Genomic DNA, 27,822 nt, shown 5'->3' with positions numbered 1-27,822 from the left:
ATGTATAAAACCTTATGCCACAATGCTTTCGGAGTCAGATAAATGCAGCACAAAATTGGCTGCTGGAATGCAGGCCAACTCGCTAGCTTGGCTTTATCTGTAAGAAGATTATGTAACAACCTTTATTCACTGAAACCAGAAAATATGAAGAAAGGCATGCCTTTGGATGTGCACTTTTACATGCCACGAAATAACCTTATATTTTAATATGTAACAAAAAATAAAGGCACCATGCCATGGTCCAACCTTAAACATGGCAGTGAGATGAAGTTATAGGCCTCAATAGCAACAGATGCACTATAATGTATATGTATTTTCAGCATTTACTATAAACTAGTATAAAAGAGATTTGCATCTATGACCAGAAAACAGAAAGGAAGTTAAATGTGAGCTTCATAACCTGAAGATGTAGTCTAAAGCAATGGTTTTCAAACTGGGAGCAGCAGAATGCCCTTAAATTGCATCATGTATTTTTAAATAATTTAAAATGTTTTTCAGTTGTTGATACAGGTCTACCTTTATGCAATGACGTGATTAGGCAGATTTTTGTGCCATTATTAGTGTATCATTATCAGAAACTATTAAAGTTTAAGCATACGGTCCATGTACCATACCTACTGTATCTGTGTCCAGGTTATGCTATTTGCTGTTTTTGCTGCACTGTCATTTTATTAACAAGTTTGAAGTGTTTTTCTTTAAAACAAAGTATTTTTTCTTTACTAAATTTTATTAGTGCAAGTTTCAAATTGCATACAAAATTGCCTGTACTGTACTTCATCAATATTAAGCAATCATGTTAAGATTTTAAAAAATATATCCCTACAAGCTGAACACAATGTTATAATATACGAGTACAATACATATTTTGTGACACTATTTATACTTACATTTCTTGATGCATTTATGCTCACATTTCACAGTACTTTTATTTATTATTTAAATGTTTTTATTTTGTCCAAAAAATTGCTCTATATTGAGCATGTCAGTCAAAAGAATATAAAATTTCAGATTGGACTGTTCCCCCAAATTCTTCTTAAAGTGTTCTCCTATCATCCATATAAACTACAAATAGTGTATAAATTTTTTAGGAATAATTTAGCAACACGACTCAACTTTTTGTACTTGGTTATTAATTACCCACTATTAAATGGTTATGCTTAACTACTTGAAACTCACTTACAAAATGTATTTCATAGTGGAGCATATCTGACTAGTCTTATTAAGCTCCTTGGCTCCAATTGTGAGTGTGACTCAGACTCACAATTCTATATTATTACAGTTAAGATTGATGAGAGTTGGTTATCATACATTGACAGGTTTAGTCAAACTGATGAATATGGCACCGTACGACCCAACCATTGTGATATGCCCGGTGACTTCAGTAATGTGAAGCTTCACCATGGTGCAACAAAAGCTGCATGGCAAAAAGGCAAAACAGTTGAGATGAGGTGCAAGAATAAGAAAGACGCTAGCCCCCTAACCACTGTTCACAATGCAACTATTGTTGATTCTCATATTATGGGAAATGTGGAAGTCACTAAGACTTGTCCTGTGGAAGCCTACTATAAAACAATGTTGCAAAGAAACAAACTTGAACTATTCAGAATGCAAACTTGGGCTGTGTATTGGTCATATCACAATATCACATGAAGGAGATGTACTAAATCTGCATTAGTACAGTTATGGACAGTAGATATACCCTTCCTATGGTATTCATGTTGACATTTTGGTATTTACATGTTTCTGTTACAAGTAATAACATTTCTTTTTGTTTTTCATGAAGTAAGCATAATGCTAAGGAGGCTACAAAAATGATTTAAGAAAAGGTAAATAAAGAGCATCTACTGGTTATTTTTCTCCTACTTTATTTCCTTTCCTGTGCCATGAGTAAAGTTACTTAAGTAACTTGAGTGTTTTCAAAAATCATTATATTCATATGCTGCACCCATTATAGGCAGTCCCTGGGTTACATACGATATAGGGACTGTAGGCTTGTACTTAAGTTGAATTTGTATGCAAGTCGGAACAGGTACATTATTTTAATAAAAACTATTGTTGACCGACTGTAACCAAGTGCTCTGCCAATGAATGATGGAGTTTCATTTCTCTCTGACCTTTTAGTTATTTCTACTTTATTTTCAATGGTGATGGTTTTTCTCTTCTTTACTGTATCACCAGCACTTGCATCAGATTTGTGTTTCAGAGACATTCTTGAAGGGTGAAGACAAAAGGTTACGATAAGCTTTTCTGCCCAGCACTGTACATGCTATCACAGCAGGAAGGCACCCATCATCAACTTGTCTGATGTACTAACAAGATACAACTTCCTGCTATGTGCGTAACAGTACAAGCAGACTTACTATTGAGAATGAATGGGGGCGACGAGGGGCAGTCTACCACATGCCCACCACACAGTCACCTCCACTACAGTATGCTGCCTGCAGCGTCCACCCACCGAGAACGAACACGGTGGGGCCAAAGGCGGGTAGTGAATCGCCCACCACCGCCCCTGTTCAACAGGCAGCCACCCTTTGATCAAGACTAAATATCTTATTGGTCCCTTTTCACAGACGTGGTCGCTACAAATCTCATTCTGTCAAGTCATTCTCTGTTCTTTCAAGAAATATTTGGGACAAAAGCTTACAACCAATTTGAAAATGTCATGTTTCTTAGCTGCAGTCAAAACTTTTTCCCACTGTTTCCATTATGTAAATAACATTGCCAGATTGAATCTCATACTCTCTTCTTTATATGCTAAACTTAGTCATTCCTTCACGTCTTGCCCAGATTACTGTAATTCTCTCTTTTGTTGCTTTCCTTCATAAACATTTGATAGGCAGTAGGAATTTCAAAATGTAGTGGCTGGATTACAGACTTGGTCCAAACTCGGTGATCACTTTACACATCTGCTGGCTAAAAAACTTATAGACTAAAAATATATTATTTATACACGCATATACATGCACATATACACGCAACTAAATACACACATATACATACACACACAGAGTATCTATAAAGCACTCTTAGTGACTTACAAAGTTGTCAACTCCAACTTTAACAAAGCATCTGTCTATACTGCTTACTATGCATAAACACCGGACATGTACATCATCTTCTGACACCAGTTGTCATGCTGTTCTAAAGCCTTGCTAACCAGCACTTGATGTAAGATTATTCATTTTAAAGGCTCCAGCTCTCCAAAATATTCTCCTTAGGTCTGCACACAAGACTTCAACAACTGTATAATTTAAACCAAAGCCAGTGAATAAACTCTTAGTCTTGTTCTCCAGAACCTATTGCATCCAGATTAATTTTGAGAAGCAGACACTACTATGCTACAATGCTAAATTGGCTTCTGCAGTCTCAGAACATTTATTTGTTTTAACACACTAAGAACTTATTTAAACATTTAATAGTGTTCTTGGGTCTGTTAGTCTTGTGTTATACTTTAATACTGTGCACTTTTGAAAGTGTTTTGTGAAGGTGTAAGAGGGTAATGACAATATATAAAATAATGATTCATAAAAATTAAACTCAATACTATGTCAGGGTGTTAAAGCCTAATACTGGTTACATGTCTTTTGTATTAATCATCATTGTTACATTTGTAAATTTAGCTACTGTACTGTAGATTTCAAAAGAGAATGATGGATTTGCTAACTTTCATTTTATGATTCTTCAACAGCAGGTTGTTCAGATGCACGTTATTCTACATAGAAGACACATTTTACAGTCTGAGACAATTCTTCAACAGTACAAAAAAATAAACAGAATGGAAAACATATCCAATGTATTATCAAGGTCTTCTCATCTAGTCATGCTAGCTAAGCAGCCCAAAACAGATAGCTGGTTAAACCACTGAAGGAGAGAATACATGATTCATGTTCAAATGTCAAAGTGACAGGCACATACTGTACGTCCATAAAACTTTGACTTACTGTGAAACAGACCAGTTAGAAAATTCCATAGGCACTGATAAACTAACTTTAAAATACACTTGAAGGAACAACTGTTGTAAATAACTGAATCAACTGCAATTTGATTGATTCTGATTACATAAAACACCTTAACTATAAACCACCATGAGATATTCTACAAAGTAAAAACAAGCACATAACTATCCTCCATCCCGATGTCCCAAAAAAACACCTTAGGAAGTATGCAAGATTAGCAAATGTTCCATGTCATTGCAAAGTGAAAAATCACACAAAAAATCACCGTTTTATCCATTTTGTCATTTCCTACCATGTAAACACTTCAGGAATTTTCTGTTAATGACAAAGTTATTCAGCATTTCCTATGGTGATATCTGTCTTTTATTTATTTATTTTTGTTATTGTTTTCTTGCAAATCTCAGTAATGAACATTAAGTGATTTATAACACCAAAATAAGTATTTAGAGGTTTTTTCAGGGACAGCCCACTATTGATTTTTTTTAGGCTTTAAGGTGTGATCTAAACGGTTAATTAGGGTGTCGAAGATCCCAAGGAAACCCCAACTTTGCACCTCAATTCCACCTTTACAATCATCTACATCTTCTCTAGCAAGCTTTAGTTTAAGGCTTTATATTCACCATCTTTTAAACACACAGTTTCTTTTGCACAAAAATAAGACACAGGTTACATCATAGTGTGTTGTCTAGCACGACATACAAATTTAATTGTCAGAATATATGATGTAATTTACATTGTTAAATTTAATATGTTTAACTTCCAGCATTCACATTCATACATTACACAATATGTTTCTAAGGCTTGACTGCATCATTTTTAATTACCTTTGAACATCGACGGTACAAGTCAGAGTAGTTATGCACCCTCTGCTAATATACAATGCCCTATTCATTCTTTTGAGATGACAGCACCATGATAAAATTAAAAAGGTTACTATTTAACTATTGGTCAGTTCTGAGTTTTATGATGGTGTAAATGTTGCACTGATTTTATGGTGAAGAATGTATACCTCTGCCCCTAGAACAAAAAATGGTTTGGGTAAAGCATTAAAATGACGACAGTGTTATGATAGAACATTCCAAAAATGTCCTTGTTTAGCATACGCAGGCCTGCTATTGCACTGCATACACCAGATCTGATCATTATCAAAGCAGATGTGGTGTTCTCCAGTATCCAATAGCTATGCTGCTTTGCACTTTAAAATGAATTCTGTAACAGGCCAAAAGGGAATTGTGTCACTACATATTAGTTAGATTTAACACCCAAAGGGAAAGTTTTCATAACAAGAAATTCTGCATTGCCCACTGCCACATCCCACATAATTGCTTTGATCTTTTTTTTTTTTATAAACCAATAAGGTATTCACAATAATATGAATAAGAGAAAAGAAAAGAAAAAACAACCAGCACCATATCATATAGGGATATAGAGGAGTGATTTTGTAGGCAGCAAAGGATGCCCAATTGTTACCATGACAACACCTATCTGATTTCCATTGCTGTGGATTAAACAAGAGAGGCAAGGGTTTATTTTTTGCTGGGGTCTAAATAAAGAACTTACCATTTATTTTTATCTAAATGTAAGCTACTGCCAGGAGTATTTTGCACTTTAGATCACCAAAGCCAGAAAAAAAGGACAGTGCCTGGTGTTCATTCTGAAGGACGGGATTACAGTTATAAAATTGCTTTGAAAGTGAAACTAGAGAGTTTCATGCACAAATTATTTAAAAGTGACCATTCTCTCTGATGTTACCCTTTCTGTCACATAGGTGAATGTGTGCATGAAGGGGTCTTACAAAAAAACAAAGAAACCTGATTTAGCGGTCTAATTATGCCTTCATAGTAGTAGTGATCTTGGGTAAATGCTGGTACATCTTCACTATCCAAGACTACTAATCTCTTTTTGTTTGGATTTCACCAGAGGTATAATTAGCTAGTAGAGATGTGTATGATGTAATTCTCAGGATTTATCAGACTATTTTACACACAATCTGGGAAACTTCCAGATTGACAATTCCAATAAATAAAGTAGGCTTTGCATGTTCACCTAACAGTTTCCACATGAAAATCAATGATAAGGAGGTGCAAATTTAGAAAAAAGGACAAATGGCCACTGACCTCAGACATTACATTAAGAGCAGTAGTTGTCACTTAAATAAAAAGGCATTGATGGAAAAATGCAAAGCCAAGCCAAATAACTACAGTATCCAGGATCCAAGGAATACTGTGGTGTGGTACACCAAAGCAAAAAAGGTACTAAACACCAAATTTTTATTAGCAGGGAGGTGTGCAGGCCAGGGGAACAAAGCAGCTGGGCACAGTTTTGCTTACCGGTACTAAAGGTGGTATTAGTTCAGAAGTCTGATTTTAGCATTGGTTCCAACACAACCAAGGACACGTGTCGTCTTATATTTAATAAAAAGTGCTCCCAAGTTTCTCTTGCTCCACTATCATCTGATTAACAGGAGTGCTTTACTGGTAAAGTGCATTAGTTTTTAAGCAGAGAAGGCCCTTGGGCATATTGGTAGTACATTGCTCAATAGTTTCACCCTCAGCTTTGATGGAGATTAATTTGCTTAATTCTAAGTGTTTAATATTTACAGACACTATTAAAAATGTAACATTGCAAAAGCAAACAAATGTGATTGTCTCTGAAAGCTTTTACGGCAGTTTTTTTATGTTGCTACTCCATTATGAGTGGTTTATTCACATCTATATCATGCAACTTCTACGAGGCCACTTAATGTTTTGTTTGCTTTCTTCACACAGAAGCACACTGAGTACATTACTGTGTATTACTGTATAAATCAACCTGGATATTACTGAATGAAGTTGCTCAGGATTACTTTGTTCATAAATGCAAACAACCTAAGAGTTTACATGTAAATTCCTGTTCAAAACCGTATGTGTGAAAATGGCTTTTAGTCATTCCTGTGTACTTAGTAAAACACTCCAGAAAAATGGCTCATGTGTAGATTACAAGTTGAAACACTATTATATTCTAATATTTGGAAGCAACAAACCAAATTCAGTTATAAAGGACTACAAAGTGACAAATATTGAAATATAGCCATGTATAGGAAATTCAAAAAAAAGAACTAAAAATAGAAAGAGAAAAAAATTACTTCAGCAAAACAATACACTTAAAATGTCTATAATGTACATTAAATACTAAAAAGTTCTATTAAAATCATGCATAGCAAATAGCTGCTCAAATCATCCAGATTTGGATTTAGCAAAAAAAAAGTCAATTAATTTATTGCCTTAAATAATTGCTTGCAGCGCTATAAAACATTAACGTGGACAGAACTAAATGTTTTTTTGTCTTTTTTTTTTTTTTTACTTTTCATGAAGATCAATTGTTAAGAGCTGCGAAAATTCTAACTGATTAACATACATAATAATGGGCTATCAATGTGGCCACCTAAAGATGGCAAGTATCCACCGGGCAAAACTCCATACTTTTAAAACTTAAACTTGGTAAGCAAAAATCCCTAAAATGTATATGTCGAGTCAGTTTTTCACATGAAAGAAATAAAGTGTGAAAAAGGATGTTGATGCCACAAAAACAGAAACATAATAAATCCAGATACTCAAGGAAACCAAAAAATGTCTGTATTAAAAAAAACATTCAGATGTTTTAAGTTACATTTTCACCAAATTTACAGTACAACAGTTTTTCCCCTATTAAAGATAACTGCATTTCATAACACATTGCACAGTAAAGTTTTATATGAATATAGAAATATATAATTCATCCTTCAGTCTAAGGAAGTCAAAAATTTAAAGCAAACTCAGTTTTAATGAACATATTTAGGTTTTCTACTGCAGGGTTATTTTTATCCCTAAATCTAACATTCAATGCTCAAAATCTGTGTGTGTGTGTGTGTGTGTGTGTGTGTGTGTATAGTATATAATTATGTCTAGTATACAAATCCACACCACTGGACCGATCTCTGCCAAAGTTTGCACATCTCCCTCATTTGGTCAGGGGAAGACCACAGGCTATGTCCCAACCCAAAATTCTGACCTTGGTGTCCCATTGTTTTTTATTAAATTACAGTTTTTAACAACAGTGCCACCTGGAGACTCCGAGCAAGTCAAATTCTAGAACACAATGAATTCAGACTAGCAAGCAAACAGACAGACAAGAGCTTTTAGTAACTTAACTATACAACACTGGGTATTTCTTAAGTGATTTACAATATATATTGAATTGCCTTTTTTAGCAGATACATACAGTTTCAATTTTAGCTTTTAAACTAAACAAGAAAGTGTTTTTGTTGATTAGTGAGTGAGCCAGCTTTGATCTATCTATATAACAAACACAATCGATAGACAGATACTGTACATACATATAGATACAAGTAATCTAATAATTAAATAAAATGACAATACTTTTGTTTAAAAAGTTAAATTAAAATTAATTTTTATAATTCAAAACTGGAAATTTTCTTAATGGCACATTTCAAAATGGCTTTTTTAAAACCAAGGCTGTTTACTTTAAAATGCCTCGCATTCAGAATTCAAACAGCTTATAGGAGTCCGATATTCTTCCAAATTTTGAAAGAAATATTATAAAAGCCTCCCATATGCTCAGCATCCTACTGCAGATATAGTGGTCTAAACCATTAAGGCAGCTGGGAATTTTAGGATCAGCATAAGTTTTATTTAAGTTTCTGCAGCTGATCTAAGTAACAGTTTATGAACTTCAAGGCTATTTGAATATGCAGTCTGCTTTACTTGGTGTACTCCTCTTTTTAAGTGGGGTCATTCATTAGTAATTGAAGGGTCATAGTAAAGGAAAAGGCTCACTGACTGCTGTGCTACATCCATGTATTTTAAAAACCAGAAAAAGTGAAGGAGAATGCTTGATAGAATTTATAAAATTGAAATAGGAGTTTTAATGAAGCAGACATCTCACTGATGGCCGCAAGTGTAGTTTTGGTGGCTTTTAGGAAAGTTTCATTAAATTATTTTGTTTTTATTTGACGATATACAGTGCATTGGTAGATCATCACTAAATACCACAATATTTTCTGTGTTGTTCTTTACTCCTTTGCAGACAGAATTTTAAAGAAAAAAATACATTGTATTGTTTGGCTTTTATGTTTGAATTTTTTCAAGCTCCATTCTACTAAACATGAATGCTTCTCATTTAAAGATAATTTCATGCTTTGACTTGGAGGGAATATCGCAGATGTGAAAGGTTAGTGCATTATTTAGGTTAGTGGATTATTTTACATTTTTCTAGTTATTTCAAAGAGTCAGTTTTAAAAATTGGTTTATTAAATATTTTTGTAACATTCTTGTACAACTACCTACTTTAGTGGACTTACGTTAAATCCACACTTCTAAACAGAGCCATATTATGCCAATACAGTGAAAATAGGCTCAAAAAAGCTTGTAGTGGCACCAAGGCTTTCATACAAAGCAGACTCCAATTCAAGTGATGTAAAACTTGCATTCATTGATGTCCTGTTTTCAGTTGTTGGTTGAGGCAGGTTTATGAATAAATATAGCTCAGATTTCTTTAAAACACATTTCTGAAAAACACCCAACAGAGACTTAAAATATCTGTTGAAGTCCCAAGCAAAATTCTGTTCATTCTATACTTCAAAAACAATGCTTATAAAATTCCATTTCTCTTACATTAATTTCTGGATAAGTACAATTTTCCCCTTTAATTTTCTTTCGCAGCAATCTCATTTTAGTCATCCAACAACCACTCCTGAGTGCAGGTTCTATTCCTTACTGTCTTGACCTATAACTCACAGTACAAACCAAGAACTATTTCACTGCACCTAAGAGGTCAAATTTCAACTTGAGGAAGAAACATACAGTATAAATCCCCTTTTAAAGCATGATCAATTAGAATGTCTTCTAACAGTCAGCAATGGGGGGAAAAGCCCAATCTCTCTCTCTCTCTTTCTCTCTCTCACACACACAAAAATCATATGGCATAAAGCACAACTTTATTCCAACAATCGTCCACTGCCAACATAAATTGTGCAATGCAAAAGAAGCAAACAATTGCCCTGCCACCTTCATTATGCAGCCAATACGCTATATATGTTCATATTAAAGTCAGAAAATACTGCAGGAGGCAGAATATTTTCAGATTCATAATATGCAAAGATATGAATATTTACCATAACATTACCCATAAATCAAGTAATTCAAAGTCACAGCACTGAAATGTAGCTTTTAACAAAAGAAAAAAAACTCTCTTTTAAAATACTGTAGCTGTATTCTCCAGGGTAGTTCAAACACATTCTTCTAGACAAGGAGATCTTATGTAGCATATTGTCAACTACTTCAGCTATAGCAATGTTCACCACCACCCTTTAAAAAGCCAAAAAAAATTTCGAAGGTGACATGGTGAGTGTTGAATGTGTATGACTGTTAACTGCTGAAAGAAGGTGAGCTACTTTTTTGTATGTTTGTGACTGCACTAACATCCCTTCTACAGGGTGGTCCAGATCTAATTATGCAGATCCAGATCGTCTGGATGACTTTGATTTATGTAGGGACGATTCCAGTTCGGCGTGAAGACGATTCTTCATGTCGTCGGTTCGCACACTTCAATGGTCTGGGATTTTTCGGGTGACTTTCTATGCAATAAACTTAATAAGTTATAGCATAATGAAAACTGCATAATTAGATCTGGACCACCCTATATGGCTGATCCTGGCCAGTGCTCAGAGCTCCCAGAAAAGGCAAAATAACTGGGTTGAAAATGAAAGAATGATAGAGACTAAATATAAATTAGTCTTTTTTCTTTTTTTTCAACCCAGAAAAATGCCACATTCCATAAAATACTGTGTGTTTACTTAACTATGTTGGAATGACATGAAATAATAAGAAGAGACCATTCAATCCAATAAGCCTGCCTGTACCAATATCTCATCTGGATACATGTTAAAAGCTGTTAAATTACTTCATCAACTTTCCGAATCAGTTGCTTGTTCCATATTCATCCAACTTTATGTGAGAAAATGCTTTCTGGCTTGAATCTTAAACCTTCCCTTAATTTTTAACACTGAGTTTAAATACATGATAACATTATTTATTCAGAAGAACTCTGCTGAATCAATTTCATAGATACCTTTGTGAATTTTGAAAACAATGATTAGGTCCCTATGCAACCTCCAACAAAACTAAATAGGGGGTGAGTGTTCAGAAAGTACTGCAGTGCTAAGTAGGAACTTAAATTCTACCTTCAAATTAATCATTAATTTACAAAAATTTCTCAAAAGCCACTATAACTAGTGTAATATGTTAAATACTTTGTAATCTATGGAATCCGTAGATTGTTTGTGCCAGACAGAACACATTACATTCACATCATTTCAATACACTAAATATTTTGAATACTAAGATTTAAAGTTGACTACATGCTAAAATTTCCTAAATATGCAGTAATGCAGACTGGAATAATGTCTGATCAACAGGGCTTTTAAAACAGAAAACTATCACATACGTTATGAACCTACATCATAAAGTTGATAGTTAACCTGTGGGGTTCATCCGTTTTAGGAAACTCACTCCAGGTTTAAATTCTGTAAGCCTGCCAGTTTAGAAAATGCACTTTTATACACAATTTCTAGTTCTGCTATGTCTTTTTGCAGCATGGAGACAAGAACTCTACACATTACACCAGATGCAGTCTCACTAGTCCATTACACAGTCTGAATATTACATCTTTTATTTAACAGTTTTAACTAAGTAACCTAAAATTTAACTGGGTCCGTGCCTACTAAAGATATTGTGAATACCACCACTTTGTATGTCAATCATAATTAAGGATAATTACATATTTTATGGATAATATGGGTAGACTTGTGGAGAAAAAAAAAATATTTTCTACCACGTACTTAGAAGCTGCAGTAAACTCATTACATTTAGGTTATGTTTGATGGCCAGTTTCATTTGCAACCACTATTGATGAACTTCAGAAGCTTAGTCTCAGCCAAAATAAAATTCTGCTCAACTGAATGTAACTTTCTGTGTGAATGCTCAGATTTATTAGATAATGCAAAAATAATTTATTTTCAGGGACACACTCTGTGACAAGACATTAATGTTACTAACAAAAAGTGAAGCTACTGGGAGATGTAGTGTTTAATTTCCCTTTGCAGTAGGCTCCTCTATGCAGCAGAAGCAGAAGAAAAACATAACTTCAGCAAAATGATTAAACTAGTCATAAACCTATGTAATTGTCAGTCTTTCACCTGCTTCATCTTAAATACATTCTTAAGTTCATGTGTATTATGCAAGCTTAACTTGGAAATTTTTCTGACATTCCAAGAATTGTCACAAGGTCTTTAGTTTGGAAGTTGTCAGGTTGAACTATTGTGAATATTTGACTCTGGAGCAACATAACAATATGCACCCTCTTTTATCTAGAACTCCCACAGGGCTAAGGTTTACGCAACAAGGTCAGGTAACTTGAAGTCTGAAACAGTATGTTCAACATTCTCCAGCATCAAGAGATTAATTATTTTATATTACTACTACTGAGGCCAAAGTATTCTAAATAAACACACAGCTTTAGCATATCAACAGATGTCAGAATGGACAAAGGGAAAAATCCACATTATTTGAAAATTGCTTAACAGAACACAAAGCTTGAGGAGACATGATACATATACATGTGGTCCCAGCACCAAAACTAGAATTTACTATGTGAAGCACTATGAATCAGAGCTCTTTGTGAACCAATCAGCCGAAAAAGAAATTGTCTTCAGTACCAACACACATGAAAAGTCCAAGAAGTTATGACGCAATATTGTTCTTCCCTTGAATCATAGCTTGGGAAATTACTACTGGATGAAATTGTCACAAATAACCAAAGCTAGCAAAAGTGTTCCACAACAACTTTGAAATGTGCAAAGTTAAAGACCATACACATTCTCAAATTCTTAATATCTAAAGAAAATGGCACACAGTCACATAACAGTGACAAAAATGTTCTGTTAAACAGGTCAGTGTTTCAATTCAATTAAATAAATTCAACTTTTTTGCCACAAGACGGAAGTTTGGTTTGTCAAGAGGTTTTACAGAGAGACCATGACATAACATTATAAACATACTAACAAAGAACACAGTCATTACAACAACAAATAAAATCTAGCAGTGAGCATAAAACGTATGGTGAAAATTCAGATCAAACATATTAGACATAATCAAGTCTGGATCAAAATACAATAAAAGTCAATGTAATTTCTTACCATCTTCTTTTGTGTCACGATATAGCTGTAGCCATGTCTGCGGCTGCACTTCAACGATACAACAGAATAAAATCCAAAAACCTGCAATGGAGGGAAGAAAAAAAAAATGGTATGTCAAATACCAAAGAAATTCAAGACATCAGAACACAGTTTCAAATACTTAAGCAAGTAGGAAATAAGCCAGCACTAGATATGGTAAGCAGTAAGAAGGTATAATACAATATGATGGTTTTAGAAGATGTTATACTAAGCATCATCAAAAACAATAGCCTTATTTCAATGGTTAATATAATGGATAGCTTGAGACATTTGCACTATGTGATACTTAAATTGGAAAATAAAAAAATTGGTGATCTTTGTCTTCTCCATTCAAAAAAGAGCATCAGAATTATCTAACAAAATACCCAGACAATTCTTAAATGACACTCAGAAGGCACAAAAATTACTTTATTTGCTCAGTCAGCACTGATGACCGTTTGCTATGTCCAGCTTGCCATGGACAAGGTTGAAGCTTTATGTGAATGATAAAAAAAAAATTAAAGAGTGCAGTGAACCCTTGTTTATCACGGTTAATCCGTTCCAGACTCTACCGTGATAAATTAATTTTCGCAAAGTAGGATTCTTTATTTATAAATCGAATATTTTACGCAGTTAGAGTATAGAAAACCTGTTTACGACCTTCTAAATACGTTTTTTAACATTATTAGAGCCCTCTAGACATGAAATAACACCCTTTAGTCACCATTACACTAGTATTACCCAATATATTAGACAAAATAAGAGAAAATAAGACATATTAGACGTTACAAATATCATATTACTAGGCGCACTCGCCTTTTAAGGCGACTGACTTTTATCCTCAATTTTTGTGCGCTCCATGTGTACTTCAGGCATGTAAGTGTAGAGAATGAGAACATTAAAGTGCCCATTCATAACATCTCCCGAAAACCTAAGGTTTTTTTTTAATCCCCTCAAGTGCCTGTCCAAAGTCGCACAATGTCAGCCCAAATCTGTACCGCTAAAGACGGAGTTTCATGCACTAAATAAGCTATAGATGAGAATAAGCAAGCATCATCTCCCCTGATATTTACTACGCGGTGAGGCATTTGTACTCTATCAACATTAATTATTTCCAGAGACATAATTTTGTCTATTTTCCAGCGCGCGCACAAAAAGCAAGAACGATGACAGCACCAGAACTCTGCTCACATCGCGTCGCTTTGTACCTCAAGCCGCAAGTAGTAAGTCTGTAATAAGCGGAATACCACTACGCTTTGCACTCACGGGACGGAAGGACAATCCCGAACGCTTTTTTTCTTTTATAGTAGATTATTGTACTGTACATTTAATTGCACACAACCACTAACCTATGAAGGTACGACCTCAGTAGGAGAGTCTTCAGAGGTGGTGCAGTATCTTCAGCAGGTGCGTTGTTGTCTTCAGTGAAGAAGTACTAGGCAGTGGGTGTCTGGGTGCGAGGCTGAAGAACATCTTGCTGGCACTGTCTTTTCATATGCGTGAGGAGGCTTTTGTAGGGTATTGCCATCTTTAATCATATCCAAGAGTTTCACCTTCTCCTGGATAGTAAGCATCCGGCGCTTAGTATTATTGCCAGAAGGCTTAGAAAAAGCAGCACGTTTAGGAGCCATCATAGGGCTTAGATAAAAGTTCTCAGAAAGCGCATGCGTAGTGATGTAAGCGTATATGAGAAAAAAATCGCGACAGAGTGAAGCCGTGACAGTTGAAACGTGATATAACGAGGGATCACTGTATTCTAAAAAATGAGGCCCATGAATATCTTTAATGAATCATGATAAAATGTGACATATGGTAAAACTATTTTTAAGCAGAAACTCTGGTTGACACAAACTTACTTCATACAGAATGAAAACTATAAAAGTTGGTAAAATTACTCCTTCTATTTGTGATATCTATACAGCCTTGAAGTGTCCGCCTAAACACACTGGAGTGTGTGCCAAATGCATTGTAATATAATACACCAGTGAGCTCTTTTTTGAATGGTTTTTAAAGCACTTTTATTACATAAATATACATAAAATGGATTCAGGAAGTATTCAAGCTTCTTTAAGTTTTCATATTTTGATATGCTGCAAACTTGTCCTAAAATTTTTCTAAATTCTTTTTTTCTCTCATTAAGCAACACACGAGTATCAAAAACGTGGATTTGGGAATTTCCTGTAATTCTTCTTCACAGATTCGCTAAAGCTCTGTCAGGTTAAATGAAGACAGCCAGTAGACCTCTTTCTTGAAGTCTCCCCAGAGATGTTTGATTGGGTTCAAGTCCGGACTCAGATGGACATTTCGAGAATTGTACTTGGCCACTCATGTGTTGACTTTGCATTGCTTTTCGGGTCACTTTCCTGACTGAAGGCAAACCTTTGGTCTTGAGTACTCTTGAGCAGGTTTCCATTATGGATATCTCTGTATTTTAATCAACTAAGCGTTCCATGAACCCTTTCTCATCTCCCTGTCCCTGCCACAACCATTTTTCACCACTGGAATGGTACTGTGGATGTTATGAGCAGAGCTTGATTTCCTCCAGATGAAATGCTAGCCTTGGTTTTATCAGAACAGAGAATTTCATTTCTCACAGTCAGAGTTCTTAAGGTGCCTTTTAGCAAACTCGAAGTAGGTTTTCATGTGTGTTTTACTAAAGAGAAGCTACTGTCCGTCCTTTCTACCATAAAGCCAAGATTGGTGGAGTTTTGCACTGATGGTTGTACTTCTGGAAGTTTCTCTCATCTCCACACAGGTTCTATGGAGCTCAACCAAATTGATGGTTGGTTTTCCTGTCACCTCTCTTACTATAAGGCTACTGCACTTTTGGGAAAGTTCAAAGTTGCAAGAGTCTTTTTGTAGCCTCAACACAAATTCTGTCTCTAAGCTCTGCAGGCAATTCTTTTGACCTCATGGATTGGTTTTTGCTTTGATGCACATTGTTAACTATGGGATATTCTACAGAAAGGTATGTGCCACTGCCTTCCCAATCAAGTCCAGTCAAATGCTATGACTGAATCGATTAAACTGAATCTAAAGGTGTATGTGTGTAGAAACAACTCAAAGATGATCAATAGAATGGGATGCACCGGAGACAAATTTTAAGTGCCATAGCAAAGCGTCTGAATACTTGTATCAATGTGATATTTCACTTTATAATTTTTAATAAAATTAGCAAAAATGTCTAAAATGTTGTTTTCACTTTGTCACTCTGAGGTATTGAGTGTTGCTTAATGTGGGGGGAAAAATTTATTTAAGGTCAAGGCAGTAACACTGCAAAATATGAGTCCTTAAAATGTTTTGATGCCATGAGGGGGACATATAAACTACTGCTACTTTTTCATACTTCCATGCATTAAAAAAAACATGTAGAACACAATTTATGTTCTTACATACTGAAAATATGCTCCATACTTAACAATCTATACTAATAAAAGGCAAAGCCCTCACTCACTCACTCACTCACTAATTCTCCAACTTCCCGTGTGGGTGGAAGGCTGAAATTTGGCAGGTTCATTCCTTACAGCTTCCTTACAAAAGTTGGGCAGGTTTTATATCGAAATTCTACGCGTAATGGTCATAACTGGAAGCAGTTTTTCTCCATTTACTGTAATGGAGATGAGCTTCAACGCCGTGGGGCGGAGTTTCGTGTGACATCATCACGCCTCCCACGTAATCACGCAGTACATAGAAAACCAGGAAGACCTCAAAAAAGCGCTGAAGAAAACATGCATTATATAATTGAGAAGGCAGCGAAACAATAAGAAGCGGCGAGTGACATATACAACCATATTCATGAGTTCTGCTACTTCGGAAACAAAGCACGATGTAAACCTACACTTTAAATTAAGTTCATAGACAGGCTGCCGCTGGTGTTTGTAATTTAGTGCCTGCCCATATAAGGCCGTCCGTCAGCGGCAATCCAATAGCAAACTGCCACAGGTAAATATTCACGGGTGAAGGACTGTGCTTATGGAGAGGAAGATGAGATGGTCAGGGTGGTGTTTGACACAAACTCAGCGAAACTGCGAGAGAAAGTTTTAAGTGCCAGGACTAAGGTAACATTAAATACAGCCATGGACATAGCACGAGATGGCACCAGCACAGCTGGGAACTTTATGCATGTACACGGCGGCTCCGTGAACTGGCGCAGTGCACAGATAAAAGCAACAGTTCCAAAGAGCTGAACAAAACCGAATTACACAATTGAAAAGGCAGCAAAAATATGAAGCGTCTGATACATACAAGCATATTCATAAATCCAACTACTGCGGAAACAAAGCACATGTTGGAAAAAGTCAATGTCCGCTAAAGGAAGACAGTGTAAAAAACCCGTGCATGCAGTGTGTCAGGTCTCAGATAAAGAAGAAGCGAGCTGTTTATTGATGCAGTAAGAAACGAATCGATGAATGAAACCTGTCATCTTTACAGCGATTGACAAACACGGAATGTAACTTGAACACAACACATCCTACAAATACGAACCTGATTGAAAGAAATAATGATAATCAAATCCTTGATGACAGCAACACTCACAAAACAAATACTGTATATTGACAGTCATGTTACGTTATTTTAAAATGTTCCCTTTTCTTTTCTAGCTTTTTAACACACTACTTCTCGCTGCGATACGGGTATATATATATGTATATATATATCCCGATCTACATACTCGAATAATGGATACTTTATTAGCCATCAATGATTGTTTTGGTAAAGCCATACTCAGTGTATTCATTAGATGAGCGGTAAAAAGTAAGAGCGAGGGAGGATGACTTATTGAGGCATGCAGGCTGTAGTGCGTCAACTCTATCTGAATTGCGATCACATTTGAAAAAATATATCTTTTCAAGTTCTATTTAGTCCATATGTGTCAAACTCAAGGGCGGGCCACATCCGCCCGGCATGTAATTATATCCGGCCCGCGAGATCATTTTATATACTGTATTATTGTTATTAATGGCCGGGTATATGAAGCGCTGGTAACACAATAAACTACAGATCCCATAATGCAGCGCTTCAGCTGCCTTGCGACACTTACGCGTTAATCAAGTCTAGCTTATGATGCTGCAAGTTATTGCGAAGCTAGCTCACACGATGCTGAAGAGAAAAGTTGATTCTGAAAATAGAGCCTTTAAAACCGATGGGAGGCTGAGTATATGTTTACTGAACCCGTGTGTCTCATTTGTGGAGCTAATGTGGCTGTAATTACAGAATTTAATCTAAGACGGCACTATGAGACAAAACATCAGGGTAACCTGAATGCAATGCAGAAGATACAGAAAGCAGATAATTAAATAAGAATCTGACACTTCAGCGGACGTTTTTACCCGTGCACAATCACAAAGTGATTTCAAGTGAAGCTGCTTTTATGGGAGACACAAATGCACCAGTGCAATTTGCCCCACTTTCCCTGTTGCCAAGTAATGTTAAACCAAGTCGTCACTACGGTGTTCCCAAATCGCACTTTGCTGATAAACTGAGCGCACTGAGTTTGCACGGCGCTTTGGTGACTTTGAAGAACAAAAAGTCCGTCTACATGCGGCTCGAACCTTGTGCATGTTTGGTAGCACATATCTGTGTGAGAAGCTCTTCTCAGTGATAAAGACTAACAAAACAGCACACAGGAGTCGCCTCACTGATGAGCACCTGCAATCCATCCTGAGAATCTCCACAACACAGAACCTCACACCAAACAGAAACGAACTTGTTGCCAAAAAAAGATGCCAGGCGTCCAGCTCTAAAATGACATATGAGCAAAGACAACTGAATGATTTGATTTGTTATTGCTGAAAGGAACACATTTTATTTATATTTCAGGTTTTGTTATGCAGCATGTTCATATTTGAATTTGTATAATTTTGACAGGATATATTTTTATGGAGAGCAAAATCTTTTGGGATATTTAAAATCTAAGTTTATTTTTATATAAAATTACATAAGAGTAAAGAAATTTGAATGTTTGTTCTTTTATAGTTTACTTTATTTCTAACTTGTATAATTTAGACAGGATATATTTTTATGGAGAGCAAAATATTATAAGTTGTTTAAGGTTTGAGTTGATTTATTCACGAATAATATTCCTGTCTGTTTTACCATTCCTACCAAAGATATTTCTGTCGACTAAATAAAAATTCCTTCTATTTAAAATTTAAATAGAACTTGAACAAATCGATAGTTCATAATATCCACTCAGACTTGCGTAAGAGCGGGAGTTATCCGTTTTAACAAGCAGCGTATTGCACTGATCTGAAATAGCTGTGTGTGTATATATGTAGATATGTATGTATATGTATATATGTTTATATATGTGTGTGTGTATGTATATATATATATATATATATATATATATATATATATACACATATATATATATATATATATACACACATATATATATACACACATATATATATATACACATATATATATATATACACATATATATATATACACACATATATATATATACACATATATATATATACATATATATATATATATATATATATATATATATACACACACATGACAGCAACACTCATCACTCACAACAGTGAGAAAACAATTACATTGACAATCATGTTACATTATTTTCAAAATGTTTCCTTTTCTTTTTCATTGCTTCTTTAACACACTACTTCTCCGCTGCGAAGCGCGGGTATTTTGCTAGTAGTGAAATAATACTCGGTTATACTTTGTATCCACATTTCTAAATTTAAGTATATTAGCATGTTGTCTTTATTAGCAAAGTTTCTCTGCAGGTTAGATAAAAAAATCTTTATAAATTAAGAAATATGCAAATAAAGCATGCACAGAAGGTTGTACGTCACATGTGATTTCAGTTCAGGTTTTTTTCTTACAGTATATCAGCTCTTCGAACGTTCCTAGTGGGAAGTTCATCAGAGTACTTAATTTTCCTTGCCAATGGCATGCTTCAAATGTGGACCAACCATTTGCTACAGTAATGTCTGCAATAGTTATAACATTCACAGTAGACCATGTGATGGACTGCATTTCTTTACACGTTCTAATAAAATGCTATTTTTTTTTTATTCCAATAGATGGCACACCACATATGTTTCTACTGAAGGACAGGTTTTAATACCAGCTGCAGAAAAGGAAAAAAAAACTGACATTTTTCTGTATCAGTGATGTACTGCCATAAAAACTATGATACTATATTTCATAGACCCCATACCCCAACAACTCAACAGGATTTCGGTTTTGATAAATGCATCATCTAAAATAAATGCATAAAATAATAATAATAATCAATATGTTTCAAGTCTATGTTGAGCTGTCCCCTAGCTGCCACTAATATTAAAAAAAAGATCAGATTTCACACTTTTAAATAATTTTTCACATAAGGTGGCATAACGTTTAGTCAAAGTAGGATGGCTGGCTGGGAGGGCTCTGAGGGCAGATAAGGAGACGTTAGTCTGAGGATCTGTGAGCAAGTGAAACACCATCTATGGTTTCTCTGTATGCAGAATGTGGGTCACTAGACCAAGGAATTAGGAACATACAAATCTGTTCCTCGAGGAGTCACATTCAGGGCAGCTGATGGAATGTTCCTTACGGATGACACTGTAGTTGTGACCCACTGGACTGGATACTTAAAGCAGCTCTTTAAAGCTGATCCTCTGGCTAGGATTCACTTGATGCTGATCCTCCAATTAGCCGTGAACCACCTAATCTCACCGAGATTGCACAGGTGGTGAACCAGCTGAGGTTGAGGAAGGCTGCAGGGATCTGTGGTATCCAGGGTGAACTTCTCCAGGCTGGTGGCAAGGCTGTCCTCCTGGCATTGCAAGCAATCTTTGCTTCCATTTGGGAGACTCGTCCCAACTGGCTGGAAAACAGGACTTGCCGTCCCTATCTGCAAAGAGAAGGGTGATTGGCTGGATTGCAGCAACTATATGAGAATAACACTGCTCTCTGTGCTGGGTAAGGTCCTTGCTAGGGTCACCCTCAATAGGATTTGTGATCACTTTGATTTATAATATATGACTGATGCTGCCTATTTCTGTTTGCTTTTAAACCCCTTCAGCCTCATCATTCGCTTTTTTAAAAGTTGCAAAGCAAAAAGGAATTTGAACAGTGTTACAGCATTAACTTAAGACTATATATTTTGACCAAATTTCACCAATTCCAGCCACACATTTACATGCACTTACCCATTTCATAAAAAGCCAGGAAGTAGGCGACACAGGTAATGGAGGGCTACACATGCATTAATTTAGATAAGGAATGATTTATTCGTAGATTTACAAATAGACTGAAAGCTCACATGAAAATAATCAAAAGGTACTCAGTAAGTTGTTTTCATGAAGCAGCCACTTGTAAATGGATTTAAATTAGGACTGGTCTGTACAGCCAAACGTCTGTATCATGGTATAATTAAATAATTCTCACAGTATATATCATGATGCAAAGTATGTATGTATGTGTGTATACTTTTCATGCTAAAACCAGTTTAGCAACACACATAACCTAGGAAAGTGGGCCTAATACTGGGTTATTCTACTGTGCTGTTTCTTCAATTTTCGTAATGTTCATTTTTATCATCAACTAAATTAATTCCAAAATCTTTGCTGTGAAAACTAAAAAAAGCAGAAGAAGAAATAGGCATGCACAATGTGTAGGATTAAGAAACTGAATATTTAAAAATGTTTACTTTATAGAGTAAAAATAAAACAATACTGATAAGTTTTAAAGAGCTATTCTTCACAATACCTTTTGCACCCTATTTCACTAAATTAAGTCCAACTATACTTTAATATTGCCTTTTAAAACAACATCTGGGAGCATGAGGGAAAAATATATAAAGACAAGCTTACATAAACATTAATTGAATAATGCCTCATCAGATGTTATCAAAACAAACCTTACAATCCAGCCTACAAAAGAAATGTTATACTTGTCAGTAAATTTTTAAACATTTCTGAATACATTACAGATTATGTGCCAAGAAAACCAGTAAATCCACACTCTCTGGCTTCAGTGCAGAACTGAGGCTGAAAACTAAATTCCTTCAAGTGCCACCAATGAGGTACTCATTGCAGGAATGCAGAAGTACATCTTGGCCAGCATGGTTAACACATCAAAAATGTATATGTTTCCATCACTGTAAAGGTCTGTATCATTCACCACTTACTAGGGTCAACAGGTAGCTTCTCAGTTCTTCTTCGAATAGGTGGTTGGGAAGTGGGGCTGCAACTTCGAATTTTACTTATACAGCGGTTTTGTTTCTAGTGAAAAATGTGATTATGAACTCTCAATATGCACCTCTACAATAAGCTCAATCTTTAGCTTGGTACTGACCAGGATAAGAGGTGATGCTTAGTTGTGTGACTTAAAGAGACTGGCCTTACTCTTTTAGGTGGAAGAAAAAACAGCTGAACTAAATCAAAACTGTCATATTAAGGGAAGTGTAAAGTAATCCCTCGCTATATCGCGCTTTGACTTTCGCGGTTTCGCTCTATCGCGGATTTTATAACTAAATATATAACGCTGCTTCGCGGGTTCTGCGGACAATGTGTCTTTTTACTTCCTGTACATGCTTCCTCAGTTGGTTTGCCCAGTTGATTTCATATAAGGGACGCTATTGGCAGATGACTGAGAAGCTAACCAATCAGAGCACGCAGTTAAGTTCCTGCTTGCTGAATGCAGTGTTAACCAGGAAGTCTCGTCTCGCTCATTCAGCATCAACGTGTTTTGCTGTGTAAAGAGTTGTGCTCTTTTGTGTTTATCTTTGTGCATAGTCAAGCCCTTCATTATGGCTCCAAAGCGATCTGCTACTGCTTCAGGGGCCGTGCCCAGCATAAGCGGAAGATGTTAACGATTGCGAAAGGTAAGCGTTTTGGATTTGTTGAAGGCTACGCTTCTTTTATTTAAAAGTAGGAAAGGAATATAAGATCTACGGCCGAAGTGTCCTTTTAACCAGGGTGCAAAACGAGTTGTAAGTGGATGTAATAAGGCAGTAGTCTGGATGGAATCTGCTTTAGGGATTTGGATTGAAGACTGCCAGAAGAAGAACAACGGCAGTGCTAAACAATCGTCTGAAGTGGCTCCTTTAAGGGCTGTAACGCTCTCCTTTGTTGTGCAGTAAAATAAAACTCATTGTTATCGGACAAGTCATCGTGTCATTGTTGGTGAGTAACCATAATTAATTTTCTACTTACAGTACTTAGTACATGTACGTACGTTTAGTGTCACTGTACACACACATTTACTGTATACTATTTTTGTTGCATTGTACGTATTTATTGCTGGTGGCATGTCTATCACAATGGCTGTAACGTGATATCGGAAACACTCAATATCTTAATATTAATATTTAGGTTTTACTGTATATAAACAGTGTGTTTATATACATAATTTCAATGAATCTTACCTAATATCTAAGAGAATACAAAGGGATTATTGCTGTATAACTCTGCGGGGAATATTTATAAACAGTGTGGGAGAGTTTATAAGGGCTTAAAATATATAAAAATAACCATAGAAACATATGGTTTCTACTTTGCGGATTTTCACCTATCGCGGGGGGGTCTGGAACGCAACCCCCACGATCGAGGAGGGATTACTGTATATGCTTAGCTCACCTTGAAGAATACCTCGTTGATGAATGGCGTTGTACCAAATCAAGCTAGCTATGCAGTAATAGCTACCTAATAGGTGAATGGCTTAATGTACTCCTTATCTAAAACCCTCCTTTTAAAAAACTCTGTGAATGTTAACGGATTTATGTGACTGGTGTCAACTTATGTAGAGAAATCACAGTACTTCTACTAACAGAGTGCTACTCTATTCAAGAGTGCTACACAGTGTAGCATTCTGAATGTAGAATTCATAAGATTAGTTGTGACAACAGCTGTATTACTAAGCTCATTGTAAGGATTAACAGCAGACAAAAATGGTATCTGAAAATCCAGCACAAGACTCCACTGGTACTGTTCTGCTTTGAGAGCTAGCATAACATTTGTGATTTTCAGCTATGATATGGAAATAGAGTGACTTAAAGGCTAAGTTTGGTATTTTTCAAGTTACTTATTTTTCACAATCATAGCTTCTTAATTTTACACATGAAATTGAATTCTAAAGTGAAGCACTTTTATAAAATTTAAAAATGAACTTAGCCTCAGGTACAGAAGAGAAAAGAAAACCCATGACTATCAAGATTTGATCTGTGTCCTGAGATTGCACACATCTTTTAAAACAGTATGTATATGTAAAAAAGCTACAATTATTTGCAAGATTCTGCAATTTTTTTTATCCAAAAAAAATTTCCAGCGCTAGTATAGTGGTTTACTTTCAAAACATAATTTCCAAGAGCTGTTATTGAAGTTATTGAATGTTCATGCCCAGACCTAAATTACTGTCTGTTATGTAGAACTGGTACTGGTACCAAAGTGCTTCCAAAGCAAATAACGGAAAACTACACAAAACCATCTTACTTCAGTTTACTTGGTGAGCTGCAGTCATGCTGTACTACACAGCGTATCCTTATTGATAGTGTAAAGGTCAAGTTAACGCAATATGCTGTGGTATCACTAACAAAGTCTTGATAATGTCTAAGGAATATGTTTACCACAGTGAAGTCTTGGCTACTTTATTGAGGGAGAGAGTTTTGAGTAGAAAACTGACATTTGCTTTCAGTGCCAAAAAAAATCCCAAAAACGCTGGTACCACACCATTATAAATTTTTGGCTTTTCGGTACGTTTCCAGTACTGGTATATCTCACAAACCTATTCAGTGTGTGTGCCAGCATTGCCTAAAAACTCCTTTACGATTTGAATACACATGACATAAGGGGATAATAGTTTGAGCATGAATATGCTGCCAAATCTGGCGCATGTTTTGCATCAAGGCATGTCCTTCTTAAATTAGATTTCAGGGAATACTGACTCTGAGGTTCTTCCATTGGCATCCAGAGCCTACTCCTAGAGATAAACTAGAACAATTAACCATATGGAATGATCTTGGTGCACTGGATAATTCATTTAAGAAGTAAGAACAAAGAGACAGGAGCATCTATGCGAGTTTGCACTGCAGGGATTTTAACTATTGATGGCTTGACAATTCTACTGAATGCTTTTACTAGGGAAAAATGTCTAATTTGGTTTATCCAGTTTGTTACCACAGTAACCCTCAAACTGATACAAAAGGTGGGATGGGATGAACACATTTTTCCAAATTCATTTAAAAATGAATCAACATAAAGCACTATGAAAGACTGTGAATAGATGATATACACCACAGAATAATTTTACTATGGAAAAATGTTAAAAGGCAGCAATATAAAAAATGTAATTTGAAAAATCTCATCAAGATTGTAAAAATAATCTGAAATGCTAAAACTGACAGATGCCCAAATCTTATTAATCAAAAATATTATGTTATCCAGTATTAAAATGAATACAAAATTTAGATTAAACCTGACCCTTGCAAAGACTCCTTAAAGCCAATCTCCTGAAAAAATCTGGCCTTTGATAAATTCTTGTCATTACAGTGCAAAATATTTAGGCTATAAAACTATCTTTTGCCTACATTTCTCATTTATATGGAGCATGCATGCATAAATACGATGCGATAAGTGAAATCACCAACATTGAATCATAGAAAGATCACTGGAAAAGTGGGTGCTTTATGGGTGTTCAACGAAGTTTTTATTCAATATTAAAAAGATTGGCAAGTTTGGTCAATTGGTGAATTACAGCTTACTTTGAATGAATAAGTACAGGGTGCATATTTGAGTGTGTCTTATGAAGGATTGACTCCCTATCCTGCAATGTGCATTATGCTGCCAAGATAAGCTCTAACCTCTCATGACTCTAGATTACATTAAGTTGGTTCAATAATGGGTGAATGGAAAAAAAACATTTTCCAATCTCCATTAAGCAGAAAGCCAAGCACAGACACCAGAGATTTTTACAAATCTGAAGTTACATGGTTTGAACGAGACTTAGCACAAAAGATGATTGGTCTGTCCAATTTGATTTTATAGAGGGTACTTTGTTTTGAATTCTTTAAAGTTCTTTAAACTTACATCAAGTCAAATTAAAACATGCTGCTTGTTATCTATACTAATTAAAGGCAAAGCCCTCACTGACTGACTGACTGACTCATCACTAATTCTCCAACTTCCCGTGTAGGTAGAAGGCTGAAATTTGGCAGGCTCATTCCTTACAGCTTCCTTACAAAAGTTGGGCAGGTTTCATTTCGAAATTCTGCGTGTAATGGTCATAACTGGAAGCTATTTTTCTGCATATACTGTAATGGAGTAGAGCTCGAAAGCCGTGGGGGGCGGAGTTTCATGTGACATCATCAAGCCTCCCACGTAATCATGCAGTACGTAGAAAACCAGGAAGAGCTCCAAAAACCGCTGAAGAAAACATACATTATATAATTAAGAAGGCAGCGAAACAATTAGAAGCGAGCGAGTGACATATAAAACCATATTCAACGGCTTACGTGAACGGACGCAGTGCGCAGACAAAAAGCAACAGTTCCAAAGAGTGCTGAACAAAAACCAAATTACACTGCTACGCTCAAATAGATAAAACACATGCCGTGGCGCAATAGTAGAGGCTTCTAGTGCCGGCGTCCGAGGTTCGATTCCCGAGAGGGGATGCATGAGTATGTACGCACGCTTCCCGATTCATTTTAGCTTCGCATCCATTTGGTTTGAGATGTACGAAAAAATATGCGGTTAACGCAGAAAGACAGATCACCAATTGAAGCTTTATGAATAATGGATACTTTAATTGCGATCAATGATTGTTTTGGTAAAGCCATACTCGGTGTATTCATTAGATGAACGGTAAAAAAGTAAGAGCGAGGGGAGGGTAACTTATTGAGGCACGCAGGCAAAACCACAACAGCACGCGGGCTCGATGTACTGTAGTGTGCGTCAACTCGATCTGAATTGCGCGATCACATTTGAAAAAATATATCTTTTCAAGTTCTATTTAGTCCATATGTGTCAAACTAAAGGCCCGCAGGCCACATCCGGCCCGGCGTGTAATTATATCCGGCCCGCGAGATCATTTTATATATTATTGTTATTAATGGCCCGGGGATATGAAGCGCTGGTAACACAATAAACTACAGATCCCATAATGCAGTGCTTCAGCTGCCTTGCCGAACACTTACCGCATTAATCAAGCCTAGCTTATGATGCTGCAAGTTATTGCAAAGCTAGCCCACATGATGCCAAAGAGAAAAGGTGATTCTGAACATAGAGCCTTTAAAAACCGATGGGAGGCTGAGTATATGTTTACTGACATTGCCGGTAAACCAGTGTGTCTCATTTGTGGAGCTAATGTGCCTGTAATTACAGAATTTAATCTAAGACGGCACTATGAGACAAAACATCAAGATAATACAGAAAGCAGAAGAGTTAAAGAAGAATCTGACACTTCAGCAGACGTTTTTACCCGTGCAAAATCACAAAGTGATTTCAAGTGAAGCTACTTTAATGGGAGACACAAATCCACCAGTGCAACTTGCCCCACTTTCCCTGTTGCCAAGTAATGTTGAACCAGCTCGGCACTACGGTGTTCCCAAATAGGCACTTTGCTGATAAACTGAGCGCACTGCGCACTGAG

General features: G+C 36.0%; 1 protein-coding gene across 3 annotated transcripts in view; it reads right to left on the bottom strand.

Moving 5' to 3' along the window:
- The window catches only part of bcl9 (BCL9 transcription coactivator), a 522,554-nt gene that overhangs the window by 64,258 nt on the left and 430,474 nt on the right, over window positions 1-27,822 (bottom strand). For all 3 annotated transcript variants that reach the window (XM_039743665.1, XM_039743666.1, XM_039743667.1), the window contains one exon: window positions 13,189-13,269. The gene's annotated coding sequence lies outside the window, so the exon portion shown is untranslated. The remainder of the gene's footprint in view (window positions 1-13,188; window positions 13,270-27,822) is intronic.

This window comes from Polypterus senegalus, chromosome 2 (genome assembly GCF_016835505.1).
Source record: "Polypterus senegalus isolate Bchr_013 chromosome 2, ASM1683550v1, whole genome shotgun sequence".
In the NCBI taxonomy this organism is placed as follows: Eukaryota; Metazoa; Chordata; class Cladistia; order Polypteriformes; family Polypteridae; genus Polypterus; species Polypterus senegalus.
The sequence above is the reverse complement of the archived record's forward strand: the minus strand, read 5'-3'. Positions and strand labels throughout refer to the sequence as shown.